The 11,403-nt window shown below is 44.4% G+C and overlaps 1 long non-coding RNA gene across 2 annotated transcripts; it reads left to right on the forward strand.

Annotated features, from left to right (window-relative positions):
• The first annotated feature begins 2,232 nt into the window (after positions 1-2,232).
• LOC110342065 lies at positions 2,233-7,880 on the forward strand. 2 transcript variants are annotated; one of them, XR_005877631.1, is made up of 4 exons: positions 2,233-2,362; positions 2,970-3,294; positions 6,357-7,054; positions 7,275-7,880. It is a non-coding gene; the product is annotated as an uncharacterized LOC110342065 (long non-coding RNA). The 2 variants fall into 2 exon arrangements; XR_002384057.2 differs by lacking the exons at positions 2,233-2,362; positions 2,970-3,294 and having other exon boundaries at positions 6,408-6,463; positions 6,862-7,054.
• The last annotated feature ends 3,523 nt before the right edge of the window (positions 7,881-11,403 follow it).

Raw genomic sequence — 11,403 nt, forward strand, 5'->3', positions numbered from 1 at the left:
AAGATGTGTGCCACCATGCCAGGCTTCCGACCAGACATTTCTCTTCTGTCTTCTTCCCTCCTTCCCCCCCTGAAGTGCCAGGGACCGAACCCAGGGCCAGGGCATGCTAGGTGAGAGCCCTACTACCGCTGACCTGACCCCCATGTTTAGTCCTAGGTTGCTTTGTTTTCCATAACAGACTGGGCACTTGCTATGTATTAGGCAGGGTTCTTTCTTCTTTTAAAATTGGTCATTATTATTATTGTTGTTATTATTATTATTATTATTCCCCACTTGCCTCTCTCTGTGGTGTGTGCCGCAGCCACATGTGGAGGTCAGAAGACAGTCTTTGGACGTCTGTTCTCTCCTTCTACCTGCTGAAAAAGCCTCGTCTCTTGTTCCAGCTGTGCTGCACAGCTGTCAGCTTCCGAGCAATTCTCCTGTCTCTCATCTCTTGTAGGAGTGCTGGGCTTACAGCTATGAGCCACACCATATCAGGTTTCCTTCTTTTATTTTCTTTTTGTGGATTTCAGGGATCAAACTGAGATTGTCAGGGATTGCCCAACTCTTTAAAAAAGATGAAATTTATTTTTATGTGTATGTGTGTTTTGCTTGTGCGTGTGTTTGTACACCGTGTGCATGTACGCACATGTGTGCCTGATGCCCACAGAGGCCAAAAGAGGATGTTGAGTCCCCTGGAACTGAAGCTGCAGATGGTTATGAACCACTAGGTGGGTTCTGGGAATCAAACCTAGGTCCTTTGGAGGAACATCCAGTGCTTGTAACTGCTGGGCAATCTCTCTAGCTCGGTTGTCAGGTTTTAGCCGCAAGTGCCTTTAACTGCTGGGCTATCTCACTGGACCGGTAGGCATGATTCTTAATGCTTGGGGGGGGGTGACATATGTGAGAGCCAAAGCTGTTTTAAGTTTTAATTACAGTGCCTAAGAGATCCATGGAATAAAAACCCCTCTAACCTGCAAGTCCCTTACCCAAGGACTCCTGAAATGCTGGAGGCTGCTGTTATTCATGACAGATAATAAGCCACATGTTTTCACTCCCCTCAACAAGTTTTTTGACTCGTCTATATCTCATCTTTACCATTGTGCTTGATTACATGTAGGATGGAGGTACTGGCAGGAAATACATCAAGATGTACGCTTGCGCCGGGCAGTGGTGCACGCCTTTAATCCCAGCACTCGGGAGGCAGAGGCAGGCGGATCTCTGTGAGTTCGAGGCTGGGCTGGACCGACAGCCTCCAAAACAATACAGAGAAACCCTGTCACGAAAAACCAAAGGAAAAAAAAAAGATGTATGCTTGCTTGCTCCTGATTGGATGTAGATGGGAGTTATGAAGGAAGTATGACAATATATATGCCTGCTCCTGATTAGACCCAATGGGAGATATGATGGCCTTGTGGGGTTTCCTTTTTTTTAATTATTTTTTATTTATTATTTGGGATCTCACATCATGCACCCTGATCATGCTCACCTCCCAGTCTTCCCATGTCCACCCTCTCCCCGACTCCCCATGACAATCACCCCACTCCAAATAAACCAAAAAAAAAAAAGGTTCATTTTGTGTGGTCCGTATACTCACTGGAGCATGGTCAAATTCCTATCGAGCAGTCTCCCAAGGGAGAGTGAGTCTTTCTCTGCCTGCATGTGCCAGAAGCCACCAGTTTAGGATGACTTGTGGTGGCTGCAGCAGGGTGGGACTAGTGCCTATCCCCACACAACGTGGTGCTATGGGCTGGTGCCAGGCAGGGCTAGCTCTTCTGTGAGCCACGGGCCAGCTCTCCTTCACCCGTGGACATTAACACGGCCTCAGGAGAACAGTTTTCCCAGCAAGGGAGATTAGTCAACTTGAAGCAACAGCATGAGGAAAATCCTTCTGTTAAGTGAGGAGAGTTTCTCACCCTCCAGCCTCCAGTGCTCACCTACTGAAGGTTTCCAAAGCGAGGTTCAGAAGTTGTGTTGTCGGAGAGTGACTGGCTCCTGAGACTGTGGCTTAATCAACGGATTTATTAATTCATTGATGGAGTCACAATTTGATTGTTAAGAGGTGGTGGGAAGGAGGTAAAGCCTATCTGAAGAAAGCACGTTCCTGGAGGCTTGCCTTGGTTCATCCCTGCCTCACCACAGTCTTTTTGCATCTGCGTTATCAGGTCCTCAGCGTTCCCACAGTACTTTCCCTGTTGAAATGCCCTCCGTCATCACAGGCGGTATAGCAGAGCCAGCCACCATGGACTCAGACTTGTGAAACAATGAGGGAAAGAAATCCTTCCTCCAAGTTACTGCTCTCAGGCAGTGGTCACTGTAAGGGAGGGCGCAGTAAATAAACCACTGAAATGGCTGCTCCATCGATGGAGAGACAGTTTTTATTGTAAGTAAGAGAGAACAGCCAGAGGCATTTGTGTGAGTCCAGAGCACAGACAGAAAGAAGCAGACCAGCCGTGGCCAGGTCTAGAGAAGGAGCACAAGTAGCTGGGGCGGGGGGGGGGAGCTGAAGCAGCCTGGGTGTTTAGGGTAGAGGGGGAGGTGAGAAGGGTCAGGATGCTAGCATGGGCTTTGAAATGCCTAACAGGTACTTGTGACTAAGAATTGCAGGAGCCTGGGCTTTGAGAAGCCACCTCGTGTATACAGGGGAAGTGGTTGGTTCCTTCTGGCAGGCGCCAACCCTGTCCTGTTTCATAAGTTCCTGAGGAATGCTTGGAACTGACAGTCAGCATGATGGGGAAGTTAATTAGTACACACTTGGTTTCGAACCTACTGGGAAAGTAATTTTGAATTGACTGATCTACTTTTAAATTTTTATTATCATTTATTTAATTTATTTATGTGTTGTACATGAGGTATGTGTGAATCTCTCTCTCTCTCTCTCTCTCTCTCTCTCTCTCTCTCTCTCTCTGTGTGTGTGTGTGTGTGCAAGTCATAGAGCTATAGTTGGGGTCAGAGGCAATTTCCTGGAGTCCATTCTCTCTCTACTTCAGCACATGGATTCCAGGGATCCACTCATTTGGAAAAGCAATTTCATAGGAACGACAATTATTTGGACTACAAAGAAAGTGATCCAAGCTGGTTGAGGGTGGATATTTCACATGCACAGGAAGTCCAGAGTTTTGAAGAGTCCAGTCTGACAGTGTCCATGCACACCTTCAACCACACTTTACCTTTGCCTCGGTTTATACTCACTACATGTCCTTCTACTGTGGAATGGAACTCAGCCTTCATGTTTGGCAACAGCTACCTTTCGGAGCCTCCTGCTTAAAATCTAACCAATGACTCCTTATGGTCAAACCAAGAGCTCTGGAAACAGTGAGTATATTTCAGCAAACCTGTGGTGCCGCCTCCAAGTTGGACGCTGCCCTTTGCACTGGGCTCATACTCAACGAGGGTTTCTGCCAGGACCCCTTTGACTGTGATGCCTGTAATTATGGAGCCCCCATCAATAGCATTTCTGACAGCCTTGAAGCCATCTCCTGTGCATTTCTGATGTGAGTGAATGTGTGCTTATTGAGATCTTTGACCAGTGAGATGGATAGGTAGATGGATGGATGGATAGATAGATAGATAAATAGAGATAGATAGGTAGATGATGGATGGATAGACAGACAGATACAGATAGATGATACATAGATACATAGATACTGATAGACAGATGGATAGAGAGAAGGAAGGGGATAGTTATAACCACATTCCTCAATAAAGGGGAGCATCTGTCAGTATATACTCAAAGAAAAATTTTCATGGTCCAAACAGCCAGGACTTACATCTTCAAAAGATTTAGTGCTTGTGTGTGTATGTGTGTGTGGGGCTGCATGGGTAAATGGCTACTGTACAAGCATGAGGACCCAAGTTCAGATCTTCAGCATTCACTTAGAGTTGGGTGTGGGGACACCTGTGTCAGTGTTGAGAGGAGACGGGTTTCCCAGGGACTCACAGGCAACCAGTCTAACTAACCAGTGAGCTCCAGATTAAGTAGGATACCCTGTCTCAGAAGATGAGGTGGAGAGTGACTGAGTAAGACGTCTGATGTGAACATCTGGCCTCCACATCTTATATGGACACACACATACATACACCATACACATATAAATACCTTTTGAAAATGGCTTATTTAGTTCTATAATTCTTCTGGTATTCTATCATTAAAGATCAAATTTTAAAGCACTACAATGATAAACAAAATCTCATTGGCATGTTTATCTTAAACACCCCACAGTTAATGGATACAACACTTCTGAGAGAGAGACTGAAAAATCACATCACTAGCAAGTATTAAAGAGTATTTTCTTTAGAAATTATGGATTTATTTTAAACATAATCACTAGTTACTTTATAACACTGGGGAACTACCACTTGGTAGGGAGTGACTTTACAATCTATCCTTGGAAACACCCTGGCAAACTTCTAGCAGTAACAAGATTTATATCTGATGTGGTTTATGGCACTTGAAAACTACTTTTTTAACTATTTAAAACTGTACTAAGGTTAGCTAGTCAATAAAACTACACCCCAATATTATCTGTCCATTATTAAACATGCAAGGCAATTCCTCCCTGTTTTCTACTTTTGGTATTTTAAAGCTAAGTGTGAAAAAGGATCCTATTATCCAAGACTAACACATAAGAGCAAGCAATTCAAAGCAAGGTTTTAAACTATTTTACATAAAATTCCATTACTCCAAAAGGAACCCACATCAGCCACCATAAAAAAGATAACTCAGACTGAAAATCTCTTCCCAGCACTCAGGAGGCAGAGGCAGGTGACCTATGGAAGTTCCAGGCCAGCTGGTCTATATAGTGAGTTTCATGCCAGCAAAGGCTACATAGTAAGATTCTGTGTCAAAAATATAAAGAAAAAGGAAGAAAGGCAGGCAGGCATAGCATCTAAATTAAACAAGACAGCTTTTAAAAATAAACCTTACATGCTTGACCCAGTATTTCCACTACTGTTCAACATCCTAAATAAACTCCAACCTTAAAGTAAACTTCCACTTACCTAGAACTTAAAGACTGATGTCTCCTTAACCTAGAGGTAAGGTTTGGGTTAACTGAGAACACTGCCTATTTACAATCTTGGCTTCTTTAGTTCTGTACAGATCTAATGTGCCTTTTTCCAGTTTTAGAAGGTCTAAGGAAAAGTGGTCGATCCCTTTGATAGACTTTTTTCTGCTGATTTGAGACAGGTTTCGTTATGTAGTCCTGGAACTTGCTCTGTAGACCAGGCTGGCTTCTACTTCACAGAGATCTACCTGCCTCTGTCTCCTAAGTGTTGGCATTAAAGGAACGTGCCACCATACCTGACTGACTGTCTTTTTTAATTGCATTTTAAACTGTTTTCAGTGAATTTCTTTCAGTTTTTACTAGATTTTTTTTCTCTATTCCGTACTCTTGTAAAAATATAAAAAGTCACTGAGTGGTGGCGGCATATGCCTTTAGTCCCAGCACTTGGGAGGCAGAGGCAGGCAGATGTCAGTGAGTTCCAGGCCAGCCTGGTCTACAAAGTGAGTTCCAGGACAGCCAGGACTGTTACACAGAGAAACCCTGTCTTGAAAACGTGTGTGTGTGTGTGTGTGTGTGTGTGTGTGTGTGTGTGTTTCTCATGTTCTAATAGCCTGCTACATGCAGGATATGCGTTTCATGCTCTTTTCCTCTTACTGGGGTGCTATACCCCACAATCCCAGACAAGCTGATTAAGCTCAAGTTGGACTCAGAATTATATTTTATCTCCATAATCTCTGTCATGAAGTAGTCACTAGTTCAATTTGTTTTTCCTTATGGAGTCTACTACAGCCTTTGCTAGGAAACCTGCAAGTTCGACATGAACCTTGGTTACCAGAGAGGCTCTGTCTGTCCCTGTTTCCATCTGTCCCTGTCCATTTTTCCATGTACTTACATTTGTTCCCAAACTCGAAGGGACTTTCTCTCTCAGCTTCAAATCCTTCAGTGATTAACTTGGATGAAAACAGAGCTAAGTGGAGACAACAGTTTGCCCATGGTAAGGACATTGGCAGTCATGCCATTACCAGCTAGCTCACACTGGCAACTACTGTGTTAGCTGTTACAGGGACGCTCCCCCACCTCATCACCTTGATTTAGTCTTGGTTCTGAATGAGTAATGCCAGCACCGGGAGGTTGAGTCAGGAACATCACAAGTTTGAGGCCAGCACAGGCTGGATTGTAAGAAAAAGGAAAGAAATGAAGGAAGGAAGGGAAGGAGGGGGGAAGGAAGGGAGAGGAAGAGAAGGAAAGGAAAGAAGGAAGGAAGAAAGAATAGACAAAAAAGAGGTCGTCAGGTTTTCATTTCACAATGTGAACCCCAAGTTGATTCTTTTTTTTGTTTGTTTGTTTGTTTGTTTTTTGTTTTTGAGACAGGATCTCTCTGCATAACCCTCACTGTCCTGGAACTCACTGTGAAGATCGGCTTGGCCTCAAACTCATAGAGATCCATTGGCCTCTGCCTCTCAGTGCTGGGATTAAAGGTACGTACTGCCATGCTCCGCCTAGACTGGTTCTTAGCATGTCCCGTGTCACACTGATGCTGACTGTCCCTGGTCTGTTTTCAATGCTAAATGTGTAAAGCAATGTCATTAGTGACTACACAACACATGCAGGCACACACACACATGAAAACACCAAAGTAGACACCCAGATACCCAATTTTGACAAAATTTCACATGTTGTAGACTGGCTGATTTGTGGCAGCATTCTAAGTTGTTACTGTCTTTTAAGAAGGCAACATTGGCTATAGAGAACATAGAAGAATAAAAGAGATGTTTATTTCTCACCCTGTGATTTCATGGTGAGTAACATGCTTATGCCTGTATGTACCTTCTATGCCTCTCTTTGGCCCTGACACCGAATGACTGAATCCCTGAAGGCAGGGCTGACTGTGCCAAGCTCTACCTCGTACATGGCTCTTGCTACCTAGAGTGGGGCACCAAAGCACGTGACTCTCCTATCTACCCTCTTGAGGGATACCAGGAGCAACTGGAGACCAGCACAAGATCACGCGTAGCAGACTGCTGGAAAGTGTGGTCAGAGTGCAACGCAATGGGAGATAACCATTTTTGGTAAGGTTACCTAGGGTTGGGGAAGTAGATTGACTTTTCCCCCTGAGGTTACCCTTGGGAGGTCGGCTTTGACTGGAGATGATGCAGAGCTGGGAATATGAGCAGCTGAGAAGGGATAAGGGTCAACAGAAGCCAAGGTGGCCCCAGGGATGACCCACGAAACCCTGACTTATGGGGGTCATGAGATAACTGAAACCTTCCTCCTTTGCTTGTCTTTCAGTATGCAAATATCCAAATCAACTCATCAAGGTTACTGTGTTCCTGTTTCAACCTTTGGTTTGCTTCCTCTCTCGTGGGTACCTTCTCACCTTCTGCCTGACAGTAAATAACCCCACAGTCTGCTCACCGCTTCAGAAAAAGCCTAGGTCATCCCTTCCATTGCAAGGGTTGTTGCTTTTATCCGGCAAGTGTCTGCCTAGCCCACCGGCTCTCCTCCACCAGCACTGCTGAACTGTTACTCTGGGGAATGACACCAACACCTTATTTGCCTTCATGTTCCTTAAGTCACAGCAGCCAGAACCTCCTTTTTTAAAAGGCCAGAGGACAGCTTGTGGAATCAGTTCTCTCCTTGCACGTGTGAGTGTTGGGACTAAACTCAGCCTCGGCAGCAACGGCCTTTACCAGCCGAGACGCCGCATCTCCCCAGGTCTTTCACATACATGTCAGCCTCTTTCTTGAAATTGATCATTTCCTTAAGGACGCCAGATTTCTGTCAGTGTGAAGCATCATTTAGAGGCCCCTGTCTGGTACCAGGGGCACTCATTGCTATGGGGCTTTTGAGGGGAAGGAATAAATAAACAAATAAATGTGTATTTTAACAATAAAATTCAGCTGGTGTGTTGATGCACAAGTGCTAGGCCAGCATTTAGGAAGCTGAGGCAAAAGAAAGGCCAGCGTAAGATGTGTAGTAAAGATGGTGTTTAAAAACATGTAAGATGGTCAGGCGGTGGTAGCGCATGCTTTAATCTCAGCACTGGGGAGGCATAGGCAGGTGGATCTCTCTGAGTTCAAGGCCAGACTGGTCTAAACAGTGAGTTCCAGGACAGCCAGAGCTGCTGTTACACAGAGAAATCCCATCTTAAAACACCACACACACACACACGAGAGATGACTCAGCAGTTACGAGCACTGGCTGCCCTTCTAGAGGACCAGGGTTCAATTCTCAACACTCACAAGGCAGCTCACAACTATCTGTAATCTAATGCCAAGTGATTTGACACCCTGGCACAGATATGCATGCAGGCAAAACAACATTCGCATAAAGTAAAAATAAGTAAATCACATATACGTGTGTGTGTGTGTGTGTGTGTGTGTGTGTGAAGGTGACACCTAGCTCAACTGTTTGAAACTCATGTGAAAACAGAGCACCTACACTACACCCGAGATGCCAGCTTAAAACAACAGTCAGAGGGCTTGCACCCCCCAGCACTCCGAAGGAGGAAGTAGAAAGACCAAGACTTCAAGGTCATCCTCAGCTACAGGGAGCCCAGAGCCAACCTGAGCTACATGAGACTTTGTCTGAATAAACAGTGAAATAATAAACAAACAAACAAACAAACAAATGAGAATAGTTTGTTCAGGCTTAGTATCAGCCCGTGAGTGGTTGGCCTGGATGCTCTCGAGTCCACGGTGCAGCACGCCATCATAGCTCACCTCAGGGCTCTGAGAAATCGAGAAGACACTGTCTTCCCTCCATTTCCTTCCAGGGAACACTCTCTACTTAAGACTTCCCACCAGCTCCCAATGGTATTGAGCTAGGGACCAAGACGACATCAGGTGGGCCTTTGGGAGGTGCTTACAAGCAAAGTACCTCAGGCAGGTATTTGGAAATTCAAGTTCTTGGTAACAGTTTTATTAGCTTTTCCTCTTATTCATCAAAAATTTGAATCTCAGGAAACTGGTTGCTTTCCATCTGTGTGGTCTTCCAGCTCTCTCCAGATCTCTCAACGACCGTTGATGGTTTATAATTAAATTCCATTTGGCATTTATCCTTTTGTTTTTTGTTTTTGCTTTTGTTTTTGTTTTTGTTTTTTTTTTTGAGACAAAGTTTCTCTGTGTAGCTTCAGCTGTTCTAGAACTCACTCTGCAGACCAGGCTGGCCCGGACCTCAGATCCACCTGCCTCTGCCTCCCTCATGCTGGGATTCAAGGTGTGCACCATCATCAACCGGCTTGGAATTTATTTATTTATTTATTTTTTGTGCAGTAAGAAGAAGAGAGACAATCTTATGTTTATCTCAAGGCATTCAATTTACATCAACACCACATATCAAAAAGTTTATTTCTTTCCTGGTTGATACATGGTTCATCCCTTCTTACCTATTTCTATACTTCTGTTTTTTAATCATCTCTATGACCACATGCGAAGTTAACTTCGGAGGAAACTTGTTGAAGGACACCCAGAAACTTTATTCCCATCTTTGTAGCTTTTCTGTTTTATCTACAGCTGTTCCAAATTTTAAGAAATATTTAAGGGATCGAGGGATGTAGAAAGATGACTCAGCAGTTAAGAGCACTTGTTCTTGCAAAGACACCAGTTCAATTCTCAGCATCCACATGGTGGCTCTCAGCTGTCCCTAAACACCACTTCCAGGGGGGTTGACAGTCTCTTTTGGCTTCTGAAGGCACCAGGCATGCACATGGACATAGATATACACAAAGAGCAAAATATTCTCACACATAACAAAATTCAAAATATAAAAAAAATATGACTATTCAAGAAGTCTTCATAGAGGACACCCCAGCCCTACCAGGTTCTTGCTCCAGGTTAAAGAAAAAAATACCATAGAGAGGGCCTTTTCCTTTCAACCACCATGACTTTCGTAAATCAGTTGCATTGGCTTGATTCAGGTCACATGCTCAAGCCAGTCTCGGGCTTCAGAGTGGGGGACCGCTGGCTGAACCTTGGTCATAGTAATGTTGATGGCACTGCAAGGCCTCTCTCTCCTCAAGAAATGAGTAGCTGGCCATCTGTGATGGCTGTGGTTAACAGCTAATTTTTGTTGTTTTAATAATTATTTATTTTTGTCAGGCAGTGGTGGTGTGCACCTTTAATCCCAGCACTTGGGAGGCAGAGGCAGGCAGATCTCTGTGAGTTTGAGGCCAGCCTGGTCTACAAAGCGAGTTCCAGGACAGGCTCCAAAGCTACACAGAGAAACCCTGTCTCAAAAAACCAAACCAAAAAATATTTATTTTTATTTTATGTGTATGGGTGTTTTGCCTGCAGTATGACTGCGTACCCCTTGGGAGCCTACTCCCAAAGAAGAACAGAATAGGACATTGGGTCCCCTGGAGCTAGAGGTGTAGACAGTTTGACGTTGTAGACAGCACCCATGCTGCCATGTGAGTGCTGGGAATCTCAAGCAGGACTTTTAACCACTGAGTCATCTCTGCAACCCGCAGCTGGGTTTTAGTTGCTGGTGTTCTCATGGCTCCCTGCCAACCCTTTCGTCGTCTTTTCTTCTTATAGGTGGCACTCACCAATGAATGTTCACAAGCCCTACTTTATCCCACTGTCTTTCCCTGAGAACAATCGTGGGACCACAGCCTTCTCCAACACCACAGCTCATTAACCCACCAGAAACATGCAGAATGGTAGACGGACTTCCCAAGGAAAGAAATGATTTGTGTTCAATGATTATTTATGGACAGTTGTGAAGATAAGCAGTTTTAAACATTTGCCTATTAACAGTTGCTATCATGAGAACTCAATCCAGACTAGAGTTTTGGCGTTTTTATGATCCAGGAAATAAACTCAGGTAATACATGTTCTTTGAAGTTTTTGGCTTTTCCCCCTCCAGACAACTCTACTGGGTTTTCAACAAAAGAATCTCAGAAATTAACATTGGTCAGTAACATAAACTAGACTACAAGCATTGGTTGGCTCTCAAGAGTTGGCCTTTTCTGTATTTGAGTGGCTGACCTTGGATGCACCCTGCATTTTATTGCTTTCTCTGACCTCTCTCTCCCTCCACCCACTGAGGGATGTGTGATTTTTCCCTTCTGTCTTGTGGCTGACATGTTTGAAAAGTGTTGACCTGTTACTCTGCAGAACATCCTTCAGTTTGGTTTCCTTTAACTTCTTCTCAGAGATCCTATCAGAGCGGCGATGATGTCAGTAGGTCTTATCACAGCTAATGTTGACCTTGACCCCTTGCTAAAGTGGCCTGTGCTGTCTCCACTGAATGATTGCCCCCTATAACCATTAAGGATCTGACAGGGGACACTTCCAGACTAGGAAAGTATCCTGACTCACCACCTCTCACCCACCAGATTAGTATCCATTGGTAGATCTTACCTCCAGTGGTGATTTTCTACTTCCTCCATCTTGATGCATTCATTAATTAGAAT

Source organism: Mesocricetus auratus, unplaced genomic scaffold (assembly GCF_017639785.1).
Source record: "Mesocricetus auratus isolate SY011 unplaced genomic scaffold, BCM_Maur_2.0 Super-Scaffold_100006, whole genome shotgun sequence".
NCBI classification, from domain to species: domain Eukaryota; kingdom Metazoa; phylum Chordata; class Mammalia; order Rodentia; family Cricetidae; genus Mesocricetus; species Mesocricetus auratus.